The sequence below is a fragment of the Gossypium raimondii genome, chromosome 11 (genome assembly GCF_025698545.1).
Source record: "Gossypium raimondii isolate GPD5lz chromosome 11, ASM2569854v1, whole genome shotgun sequence".
NCBI classification, from domain to species: domain Eukaryota; kingdom Viridiplantae; phylum Streptophyta; class Magnoliopsida; order Malvales; family Malvaceae; genus Gossypium; species Gossypium raimondii.
In genome coordinates this window covers 45,139,411-45,152,690 of record NC_068575.1, presented here as the reverse complement: position 1 = coordinate 45,152,690, position 13,280 = coordinate 45,139,411, and the positions used below count along the sequence as shown (strand labels likewise).

The 13,280-nt window shown below is 29.9% G+C and overlaps 1 long non-coding RNA gene across 1 annotated transcript; it reads right to left on the bottom strand.

The window, feature by feature from the left end:
• Window positions 1-5,701: 5,701 nt before the first annotated feature.
• On the bottom strand, window positions 5,702-7,594 carry LOC105803658 (uncharacterized). Its single transcript, XR_001136547.2, has 4 exons — window positions 7,392-7,594; window positions 6,334-6,397; window positions 5,968-6,015; window positions 5,702-5,886 (listed from the first exon to the last, which is right to left on the bottom strand). It is a non-coding gene; the product is annotated as an uncharacterized LOC105803658 (long non-coding RNA).
• Between the last annotated feature and the right edge of the window lie 5,686 nt (window positions 7,595-13,280).

The following is a 13,280-nucleotide window of genomic DNA, read 5'->3' as shown; positions in this document are numbered from 1 at the left end:
CAGTTGGCGAGGTTCCCGCGTGTGATCAAGTCGCTGATGTTCTCACTAAGCCACTTTCGCTATCGAATTTTGCTCGTTTTCGGAGTTTCCTATGGGTCTTGCCTGTGGAGAAGATGGATGAATATTAGTAGTGTAGAAAGTTGTTGTTAGTTATTTGTGAATTTGGTAAAATGCTGTTGCTCAGTTTAGAGCAGTTACTCGAGTCTCTATAAATACTATACCTTGTGTATTCAAAGATCAAGGATTTTTGAATAAAAGAAAGAAGTTTCTTCTCTCATTCTCTGTTTCATTAGATATTTCTATTTTTTGTTTTCGTAGTTCTTTCATCATGTGGCACATTGAGAGGCTGCCATTTGACAACACTGGATTGGCTAGAAATGTCACGTTAGCACAAGCTAACAATGTTAGTGTAGAGGTACCAATTTGGTTGACGTAATACAAATTCAAGGATCAATTAGGTCCAAAAAAAATTTAGAAACTAACTGAGTATAAATAGACAAGTTCAGGTGCCAGATTATATCTCTAACAAAATGTAAAAGCATTAAGGACGGCGAGCAAGCAAATCTGTCTTGTAACAAATAGCATGATTCCTTTGCCAATTTAGGAGCTTCACTTGGCTGTTAAATAAGGTTAAATCTTACTTTTAAGTGATATATAACAATAATATTAATTAAGTGATAATTCATTTAAAATAATACATATAATTTTATAAATTTTAAAGGTTTAAGTGATAATAACAACACCACAAACAATGAAAATTATTAATAAAATAAATATAATTAAATTATTTTATATTTTATATTTTATATTAATAATTTGTTATAAAAAAGAAACGTTAAACCTATATATTAGTTTTATATTAAGTTGATAATAGAAGTATTATTAATAAAATAATTATAATTAGTTTATATTAATAAATTGTTATAGAAAATTAGCATCAAACACATCTATTAGTAATATATTCAATATTGTTATATAACTTTAGGTTATAGTAAAAATTATTAATAAAATATTAATATTTTTTATATTAATATTTTATCATATATATTTGAAAAGAAATGTAAAAAGAAAATTGCATGCATATTGCATTACTTTTATTATTATCACATAATAATTAATAATATATGTAATATAAGTGTCATTTACCTTAAATGGTTTTCATTATTTTTAATTTATCTAATTATATTCATATTATAGATTTAAAATTTTATAAATTAATAAAATATATGGAATGATCTGATGATGTTTTTTTAAAATTTTTTAAAGATATGATCTTAATTATTTTATATTAATATATTATTTGTTATTATCATATAATAATTAGTAATATATATTGGTTAAAATTAATGTAACACTTTACACTCGATTCAACAGCCGAACGAAGGTACGATATCATATTTGTTGGTGAAGCAACTCAAACAAACTTTTAAAACAATCATTGAAGCTAATAATAAATAAGGGATGGCAAAATCAATTAAAGGATGATAAGAGTGTTGAATGAATATGAATGCACTCAAACAAACTCACATATATTAATGTGTGGTCAATTATGGCCAAACAAGGAATCAAGTCACAAATTGTGAGCCAAACTAGTAAAATGCAGAGCAATATCTCGAGAGATGCCTTCCCTATTTTATGATTTTTAGGTTCAAAATTTGAAGTCTTGAAACAATGGGACCATGTCTCAAGACAACGCTCCATGTATCGAGACTTTAACATATTTTTTTACTAATTCATCTTTGATGTTTTATGTCTCGGAACAATGTCACCATGTCTCGAGACTTGACACCTTATGTGTCGAGACATGTAATTGAGACACTAACTCAAAAATGCAGAAACTAGACAATGTAAGTCATGCAATTAAAAACACCTAAACACATATAATATGCAACTAAACCAATTCCAACACATTTAATATGCTAAATCAAGGCTAAAACATACAATTTCAAAATGATTAACACAATAGATCATGATTTCACTAGGCAAGTAAATGACAACACATAACACATGCAAATTTCACAGTATACCATTCCTCAAAAACCAATTCTTAAGTGAAACAATGTCCAATTACGTGCTAACAAATGTCATATAATTAGACTTGTTCATGGACTGGGTTACTCACTCAATCTCGAAGATTCGTTCGAAATTTGAGAGGGTTTGGATAAAAATATTAAGTTTAAAAATAAGTTTGGGTAAAAAATTAATGTAATAAACATAGGAAGTTTTAATTGAATAAAAAAAATAAGAAATTAAAGATATGGCATTTTTAGGTTTAAATCCCATCATTTACATATTTTTAGATTGTACATAAAATGTGAAATGGTAGAAATATTGTTGTAATAATGTTTGCTATTTTATATACAAGAAATGAGTTTTTGAGTTAAGATCCTACTGATGAGCAATACTAATTCAATCAACCCTTTAAATAATAGTTTAAAAAAGATATGATTATAATTAAGTTAAAATATGCTTCAAATTTATATATTATTAATACATTTGAAATTTAATATTGATTTGTGTGTATACATTTGCATATAAATATAATTGGTGAGTATATTTATAAATAAAGGGTACATGTTGAAATTTGAAAAGTGAAAGGCGAAACATTTGGTTTTGAAAATGCAGAGCGCTTTCTGGGTTTTGACACAGAAAGAAACAAAAAGCGTTTGAAATTTTGAAGTGAAAATGATGATACATCCACTGAATGAAAGAGACCGACTTTCCCTGACATATTCCCCTTCTCTTTTTTTTTATAAATGTTTATTGCATATCAAACTCAACACTCCCTCACATTAATGAATTTCAGAGTGGGTAATTACATTTCATTCTCAACAACCATACACTCTTGCAACTGTTGACCTACCATTCAATGCTTGGTGCCGTATGTACCAGTGTGTCTTGTGGGTCCAATTTAACCAGAGGGATATCGCTGCATATCAATTCCGCTAAGAATGGGCACGGTTGCATCTCCTGAAAGAAGTTGAGGAGAATGAATCTAAAAGTCGTTATTGGGTACTCATTTGTCTTTCCAAATCTATAATCTATTTGTTTTTTTTACAACGATATTCGAACTTAATTACAAAAATACGAAAATATCTTTTCAATATGAAAATAAATAATATTATTTAAAAATAAATTAATTTTTTATTAAAAAACTAATAAAAATAAGCATATTGTGAGATTTAAACCCAAACCAATTGTTGCATTATCAAATTCTTTAATTTACCATTCAACTAAAGCTTTATTTTTATATTTATGTATATTTCAATTTGTATCATGCACACTTTATTTCCTCTATTATATACACACACATATATATATGTATGTGATTGAGTTGAGTGTTACAAGTTAACTCAACACTTCCTTAAGATAGATAACAACACTATGATAAACAATTTTAATCTAATTTTTTCATTTTAACATCATACATATTTCATGTGTTATTATTATTAATTAGTTACAAACCAAATATTTTATTATTTATTGTACATTATTTTAAACACACATTTGTGCTTTAAATTTATGGTTTCTACACGCATACACGTGTAATAGGATTTGTAGTTTTATTTTATATATTTTGTGATTTATGTCATATGAAAATTAAATACATTATACTACAATGTAACTATTGAAAAAAGGATCCGCTTACACCGATATAAAACTAAAGTGGTTTTACACCCTTACATAATTTTTTGTACGACTAATATTTTAATAATCCAACTGTTGAATTCATCAAGATATTTGTACTTGTCATGCATGTAAAATTTTGAATCGATCGATACATCTACTATATCGATAAAAAACATTGCCTATATTAATATATATATATTTAACAGCTTAGAAGTTTTTTACATAAAATAAATAGTTAGAAAATCTTAATTTATATCGACTTGACATACATAATTTACATAAATGGAGTCGAAAAAAGACGATTAACTTTATATTTAACCATTGTTTTTGTTGAGAAATTTAATAAAAGAAAAAAAAAGGCTTAAGGGTATAAAAGCTTTAAAATTTAAAAAAAAAGTAATTAAGTCCTTACTTTATTTTTTTTACACTTGATTGAGTACTTAAACCGACAAAATGCATCAAAAGAGCTTTTATTGGTAACTTTAATAGTTTTTTAACATGCAAAAATTTAATAGTTAACCTTTAAAGTTAATGACTCTCCTTTTTTCTTTTTTTTTTTTTTTGAATTATTTTCATCATATGTCATGTCATGATTGTAATATGCGGTGGGAAATGATTAAAATTAATAGAATTATAAAATAATTCTAGAAAATAAAAATTATAAAAATAATAAAAATTATTAGAATTACAAAAAAATCAAAATTATAAAATGCTATAAATACTTATAAAATTTGTAAAAATATTATAGAAAATTATAAAACAATTATAAAAATTTTAAAAATTAAAAATAATAAAATGTTATAAAATATAAAAGCTTACAAGAATTTTAAAAATATAGAAAAATATAGAAAATTATAAAAATATATATATATAAATTTTAATAAAATTCTAGAAATTATATATTCAATAAAATTAATTGTTATTGTTAAGATATTTTTCAAGAAGTACTTGCACCAATGCCAATTGGTAGTAGCACTAGACTTGTCCATGGGCCGGGCCCAGAAAAAATGTCAGCCCGCTTTCTAGGCCCGGGCCCGGCTCGGCCTGAAATATGGGCCTGAGATTTTGTCCAAGCCCAGCCCGGAAAAATATGTGGCCTGAGCCCGGCCCGGCCCATTTTTAATTAAAATTAATTTTTTTAATAAAATTAAAACTAATTGTTATTAAAATTAATTGTTAGTAAAATTATCAAATTATTAATTGTTAATTGTTGTAACAAAATTTAACATTTGATTTGTTTACTTTTTTGTATTATCAAATATTTTTGTAAACAAATAAGTTTACATTTTTTTATCTTAAAACCAACCAATATTACATGTGCAGGATTTACATTTTGTATTAACTTTGACTAATATGATACAGTGTAATTACAAGAAAAAAAAGTATCAAGATATATTAAACTAATTAAAAGGTAGAATTAATTTGTTCTATATAGTTTATATATTATTTATAATATATACAACAATCATATATATAATATAAACTTGAAATGAAGCAGTTGAAGTAGCAATACCGGACTGCCTTCATACCTTACTAGTACTTTCGATGTAGACACCAAAATTGTTGTTTAAAAAAACACTACTCATCCACTTAGACTTAGATGCTTACTTTTATAATATATAGAATTTTAAATTAATAACTCTTTAATTTGCTATAATTAATAAAATTGTATTTTGAACTCTTTAAAATAATAAAAATTAATTTAATCTTTCAAAATTATAAATATATAATTTGTTATTAAATATTTTTTAATAAAATTCATACTAACTTTTGAAATAATTTTAAGCTACAATCAATTATCTTTAAAATTACCTTGTATAAAAAATTTCAAATAATTTAAAAAGATATCATGGTCTACAAATGAAATTGAAAACTAGATAAAATAGTTTAACTTAAAAAGTCCGTTACCGTTATGTAGAGGAAAATACAAACAAAATTAAAATGCAAACAAAAATGAATAAGAATTGAATGGAACAAAAACATTTATTAGATTTCAAATTTATATATAAACAATAGGCAAATTATTAAATATATAATATAAACCTAAACTAGAAAACATCCTTTATGCGTTTAAACAATTGAGATAGTCATATTTATTCTATAAGCTAAATTACATATGTACCAAAAAATAAATTAATGAAATTCAAACTGCATAAATCCAATCCAAAATCTTAAATAGAAGCATCTCTATTTCTCAATCCCATTATTTTCGTACTAGTAGATAAGCAAGTTTAGCTTACGGGAAAATCTGCTAATCTGCAAAATGTTGTACAAAGTAAAATAAAGGAAAATCAAATTAAATTAAGTTGTAAAAAGAAAATGTAAATGAAAGCTTACAGGAAAGGAAGCTAAGGTAAGTCAAATCGATTTCAATGTCGATTGTTTCTGCAATAAAATAAAGCAAAAAAAGAAGAAGATGAGATTAAATGAATAAACTAAGCTTGTGATCTTAGTAAACATTATAATAAATTCATTAAACTCGAATCCCATGCAATTTCAAAATTCTGAGAACTTTATTTCCAAATATAAACATATAAACAAACATTTACCACTTAATTATTTGATTGAATCATAGATTAACAGAAAGCTAATTCACAAGTTCGTTTCAAAATCCATTGTTAATGATTTCTTAAAAAATTCAAACATTTTAATCACAAAAAAATTATCCCCCTCCCAAAGGCCTCTCTAGAGAACAGAGCACACCTGATAGCTTATTTGTTCTTTTGACAGACGCTCCAAAATTTAAGGTAGCTTTTCCACTACACAACTGAAAATACACAAGAAAGGGATTAAGAATAATCTTGCAAATAAAACCACCTCAGGAATCAAACAAGGCCATATGCATTCCACCATCATCCAAAGAATTATTTGCAAATTGCAAATGATGTTTTTTCGTGATATTACAGGCAAGCAAACATATCATGTTTCCAACATCTTGAAAGCAAGCTATCAAAAAACGAGCCTCAGACATTCATATTGCTACAACGAACTATGTTCACCACATGTTTCAAATGCATCAGAACAGGAGTTCAAACACATCTCGTTTTGTCCACTTTCGTTACTAAATAAATCCTTGTTCAATTTCAAGGTTTGTCAGTTACATACAGATATTGGGTACATACAAATATGGCACAGCACCACCAATGTACATGCAGTTATTATATAGTTAAATCACTCTAACACAAATGGAAGAAACCAGAAAGCAACCCAACTTTCAATTTCTTCCCACTATAATGCACAACACTTTATGGGTAATAATGCACAACTTTTAATCTTATCCCAAATCAATAGGTTGCACGGACTGCCCGTAAGGATTGGGAGTAGAGAATCAAAGGTTGAGTTGGAATTTCATGGAAGCCAAACAGCCTTGAAGTGTGGGGTGATATTTGTTGAACAAATAGAAGGAGATGATGAAAAGAGCGATGGAAAGGAAGAGGTATCGAGGGCATGGGGGATTGTGGTGTAGGGCCAAGGCTGTGGGGCTGTGGGCTGGCACCAGTTTGTTATTTGTTGAAGACTTGTAAAGTGAGTTCAAGGATAGGGTTAAAGTGCACCCATTTTTGTTTAGTGAAGGTTAAAAGTTTCAGGGAAACTGCTTTTTTGCAGCTCAAGAATTGTTGGCTGTTGCAGGAGTATTGAACAACAATGATGATTTGATTCATAACTTTGAAAACATTATTACCCAAAAATCAAAATAATTAACATAAAAATTCATATAAAGTTATGAACAAAGAACATTAACGAATAAACAAATGGCTTACCTTAAAAACGAATTTGTTGGCGATTCGGGAATAAACAAACCCCTAAATGCTTGATTCTGGAATTGGGTGGAGGACCAGAGGTAGATCGGTGGAGGTCTTGACAGTGGAGGTGGATCGGTGATTCGGCGGAGGACCAGAAAACAACTTAATTTTGGAAATGGGAAAAAAAAAGGAGGAATGCACAGGTTAGGGATTTTGGAAGCCTTTGTCGAGGGAAGTGAAAGAAAAGGAAACAGAAGTTAAAACTTAAAACTTAATATAAAACTATAACTATTATATTTTAAAAATAAAAAATTATATTTAATATATTTTTGGGCCGGGCCGAGCCAGAAAAATTTTGCCCGAGGCCCTGTCTGTTTTCTAAACAGGCCTCGTTTTTTGCCCAAGCCCATATTTTGGGCCTATATTTTTACACGAACCTTCCCATATTTCGGGCGGGCCGTCCCGGCGGACAGGTCTAAGTAGCACTAACTACTTAGAAAAATTCTCATGTTTGAGTTGGTAAATTTTGGCAACAAATTACATTGAGCTATGATCTCTTTAGTTATTTGGAATGTCAACCAGCTCATTCTTAATATTCAAATTTCATTTAGCAAGAGATCTTAGAGATTTGATTGAATTGGGTCGAAGCAATCACCATCCTTTATCTCATTGGGTTCAGATTATTTTAAAATTAGATATTTTTAGATTTGAATAAATTTAGATTCAAACTTAAATAATATCTTGAAATAAATTTAGATTCAAGCTTAAATGATTTTTTATTTTATTTGAAAATTTTTAAATTTAAACTTCAACCATCTGAACTATAAATAATTTGAATTCAAATATAATTTTGAGATCATTTCAATCCTCCAATAACCCTTCAGGTTGAACTTAAGTTTAAACTTAGATTTATTTTATATAAATTAAATAACATATTTTAACTTTAACAAATATTTAAGTTTTAAAAAGAAATTATAAAATTCGAAATCAAATGCCAAATTTACTAAACTGCTAGGCTAAAATCAATCTATTTTCAAATTTCATTCGATTTTTAGTTTATAAAAATAATTTTGTAATTAAAATTAAAATTCAAAACTTAATTTAAAAAGTCAAGCGTCTGCGATACATTGCAGCTTTGTTTTTCATTCAAACTACAAACAACGAAACGAAATTAAAAAAAAAAAAAAAAAACCCAACAAATATGATCGTATTTGTGTTGGCAAGGAAATTGAAAGTTTGCACAACCGCGTGGTTCTTAAAATCGGGTAATAGATCCACTAAAATGAAGGAAGCCAGCCAGCCTTTTTTGAATGGGAAAGTCAAAGAAAACCCCAGCAATTATTTTCATGCAATATTTATATATACCCTCGTACTTGTTCAATCCCAAACTGAGAATCCACACCAAGCATCAATGGATACGAAAAAGTTGTATGTTCTTTTGACATCAAATAGTGTAGCAATACTCTTGTTATGCCTAGGAGCATCAGCAGAACAGTGCGGAAGACAAGTAGCAGGTGCTCTATGTCCAAATAAACCGTGTTGCAGTCAACATGGGTGGTGTGGCACCACGTCTAAGTATTGTGGAACTGGCCGCCAGAGCCAGTGTAGTGGCTCCACCCCAACCCCTACCCTCCCTAGTGGTGGCGATGGTGTTGCCAGCATTATCACTCAAGACCTTTTCAATTAGATGCTTAAATATCAAAACATGGCAGATGTTTCAGTAATGGTTTTTATATCTACAATGCTTTCATTGCTGCTGCTCGATCTTTTAATGGATTCGGCACAACCGGAGACCTTACAACCTGAAAGAGGGATCTCACAACTTTCTTGGCTCAAACTTCTCATGAAACAACAGGGCAAGTGCACCAAATGGCTCGTATGCATAGGGGTATTGCTTTACTAAGGAACAAGACACCTCTAGAACTTTTTGTGTCACACCTCAAGTCTGATGGGTCAAAGATAAGGCATATAATAGGAAAAATAATCTGTTTAGCGAAGTCCCATCCGCCCAATTATTTATTTTGGCATGTAGGATGGGCGTATAACAACAATTGTGTAAGTATATATATGTCATATTACTTTGTTAGTTGAAGCGAGATAATTATTAATTAAAAATGTAATATTGTATAGGTGTACGCTAGAGGTATAACACGCCCTATTAGTTTGAGTTACTATACTAGTTAAGTCGTAAGGTAATCTGGTTAGGAACCAACTGGATAGACTGACCTGATATTTATTATTTAAGATCATCATTGATGTTCTATTCAAAAACTGTAAACCATTATTAAGGACAATTAAGAGAATGTGTGACACTAGTTAAGTTCCACCAAATAGTTGGGTCATATTTATATGCGTAAGAAGGGTTCTGTAGAAGATTCTTCTTCTTCTTGAGAAATGTAACTTTCTGGTTCTTTTCCTAAATAGTTTAAAATGTACCTTTTCCTGATTAAATTGGAAGTTATTATTCTGAATCTAATCAATGGTTATTCCATCTCCAAGTAAATATAATGGTTCTGCATGTTAGATTTTGATTAAATAAGTCTGTAAAAAGTATAATAATAGTTAGATTGTAAGTGCAAGGTTTTGCATGAAGGTTGTCAGCATTTGAGATGATAATATATAGTATGTGAATAAGTTGTAATGGTGAATTTATGTTCTGTAAGCAGTTGTGATTGTTGGATCGTGTTGGATGTTCAAATATAGAGCTTCGAGATACAATTTAAGTGAGTTATCAAGTGAGTCTTTACTCTGACTCTCGTGTGTAGATTACAAGTAAATATATACATAAAGGATGATAAAATGCATATAGTACTTGGTAAATGAAAGAGTATAGAAAAGGGGAAATTTAGTGCCATGATAAAATGTATAAGTTTCTTTTGACAAGAACAATGATTGGTAAGTATGTAGGTAAGGACAATGTGAATGATCAGGAAACATGGATGGTATGGTAAGTGAATATTATAAGAATGATCCTTTTGTGTTTGTCTCTGGTATGACAACTATCTTGCTAACCAGACAGGTAGATCACGTTTGGAAAAACAAGAGTAAGATCATGTGATTATGATCCATGGTATCTTAAATGATATGGATAACTCATGGTGTAGCCTCCGGTAAAATGAATACTAGATTGACAGAACACGATACATCTAACAACCCGTTTTTAGTGAAATCAGAACAGTGGTTTCGGGACCACAAATTCAAGCTCTAAAGAAAATTTATTTTTTAATATTATTTTATGATCTGCATTATAATAGGAATATCATATAAAAATTTCGTTAAAAAATTTTACCAATTACATGTTTAATTGATAAAATGACCAAATTGCATGAAATGCAAAAGTTGAATTCTAGTAGCTAAAATGATCAAATAGCTATGGAATTCAAAATTTGAGGTCCTTATATGGAAAATAGACCAATTAGTGGAGTTAGTAGATAAGGATGATGATTCATCCATGGAAAATTAAGAAAAAAGGACTAAATTGGAAAGTAAAAATAATTAAAGATGATAAGTAATAAAATAATGAAAATATCATCATTTTTATCATCTTTCCTAAATAAAAAGCCATGGAAACCCTAGTTTGAGAGCTTGAAGATAGAAAAACTTATTTTGATCAATTAGGTATGTTTTCTTATCCCGTTTTTAGTAATTTTTATATTTTCGAGATCGTAATAGCTTAATTTAGCTATCTCGGGGATTAATTTGCAAAGTTAACAAAGTACAAGGGTTCTGCCACGGATGAGTATGTATGAAATATGAAATTTATGGTAGAAAATGAAAGGTTATTGGTAGATAAATAACTTTTGTAAAGTGAATTTTGATGAAATTGTGATTTAGGGACTAAATAGAAAAGTTGTAAAATTTATGGAAAAATTCTAATTTTTTTATGAAATACATGGGCTGTAAATGTGACATGTAAAAATTGGCTAGGCTTGGAATAAGGATTAAATTGCATGAATTTCATTTTTCGTGCCCAGGGACGAAATCGTCATTAATTTAAAGTATAGGGGCAAAATGGTAATTTTTCCTAAAATGTGAATTGAATTGAATTGAATTCTATTAAATTGAGTTAAATTTACTTGTATAGATCTGGATAAACCAAGTACGGAGCTAGATCGAGGTAAAGAAAAAGTAACAGATTAATAGCATACAAGTTCACAAACATTGTCGAGGTAAGTTCGTGTAACTAAATTGTGTATATTTATATGTTTAAATTGAATGTTATGTATGAATAATGTATAATTGGAATGTATAAAAATCAGTCACATATTTGGTAAAGCCCGATAAATGTTAAGTCCCGTTTGGATAAATGAAATTTGATGGATACAGGATTTCCCGTATTGATTGTGGTCCTGCATATGTTGCTGACATACTATAGCTAAAAAGAGCGTCCCGATAGTAGCCCTCTCAAGATTCCCAATAATAGCTCTTTGGAGCATCCCGATTGGTTGTGATTCTGCATGTGTTGTAAACAAACCACAGCTCTTATGAGCGTCCCGTTATATGGCTCTTCGAGAGCTTCCCGATTAATGGCTCTTCGGAGCTTCCCGATATGGCTCATTTGAACTTCCTGATATATGGCTATCTGAAGCTTCCCGTTAATGGCTCTTCGGAGCTACCTGTTATTGGCTCGCACGAGCTTCTCGATTATGACTCTTATGAGCTGCCTATTATATAGCCCAGATAAGCTTCCTGTTACATGGCTCACATGAGCTTCCTGTTACACGGCTCGAGAGAGGGCTTTCTGTTTATGTGCTCAAATGAGCACCCCCGAATATGAATTGACGAATTTCAGATTCATACTCTTCATGTGTACTACCCTTGTTTCCATCGATATTTTAAATGATTCAATGGGTAAATTTTCGATATGAGATGAAATGAATTCAAGATGAATTACTATAAGAAATATTTGAAGTACAAATATTCGATATGTACATGTTCATGGACACTTGAAGTGATAAATACATGTATGCGGAAATTTAATATTGATGAGCTCATTCATGTTTCTTGGTATTTATATGAACTACATAACTAACATGCTTGATGAGGATATGTGTTTAGGCAATTGGCCAAATTGGTTTGAGCATGTTCAGTTGGCTTACCTACACACGGTCTAACACACGGGTGTGTGACTTAGCCGTGTGACCCAAGTCAGAGAGTTACACGGGTATGGACACGGACTGGGACACAGCCGTGTGCCCTATTTCAAATGCCCACACGGCTTAAGATACAGGCGTGTCACTTGGCCGTGTGAGCCACACGGCCTAACCACACGGGCGTGTGTCCCTTGCACCTAGGAAAAATTTTGAGATTTCGCGAAAAATTCTCTGAGTTCCCTGTTTAGTCCTGACTTGTTTCTAATGTATGTTTTGGGCTTCGAGGGCTCATATAAGGGACTTATTGAATAACTTTTGACATGATTGTTAAATAATATTAAATATCTGTATTTGATATGTAAATTCTGGTAATGCTCTGTAACCTTGCTCTGGCGACAGATATGGATTACGGGTAGGGGTGTTCAGTCGGTTAACCGACCCGAAATAACATTAATCGAATTAACCGACCTTTCAAAATTTTTAACCGTTAACCGAACCGAAATGCTTTAAAAAAAATTAACCGAACCAAATTTTTTTCGATTAATTCGGTCGGTTAATTGAATTAACCGAAAATTATATGTTTTTTATTTTTGGTTAAAAAATAACCGAATTACCCGAATTAACCGAATTACCCGAATTATCCAAATTATATGTTTTTTATTTTTATTTTTAGACTTTAGTTTTAGTTTTAGTTTTAGAATTTTCTTTTTATTTATTTAATTATTTTTAATTTTTCTGATTGGGTTGGGTTGGGTAATTGGGTTGGGTTGGATACTTGGGTTTGGATTGGGTTTAGGTGAATAGTGGACCTATT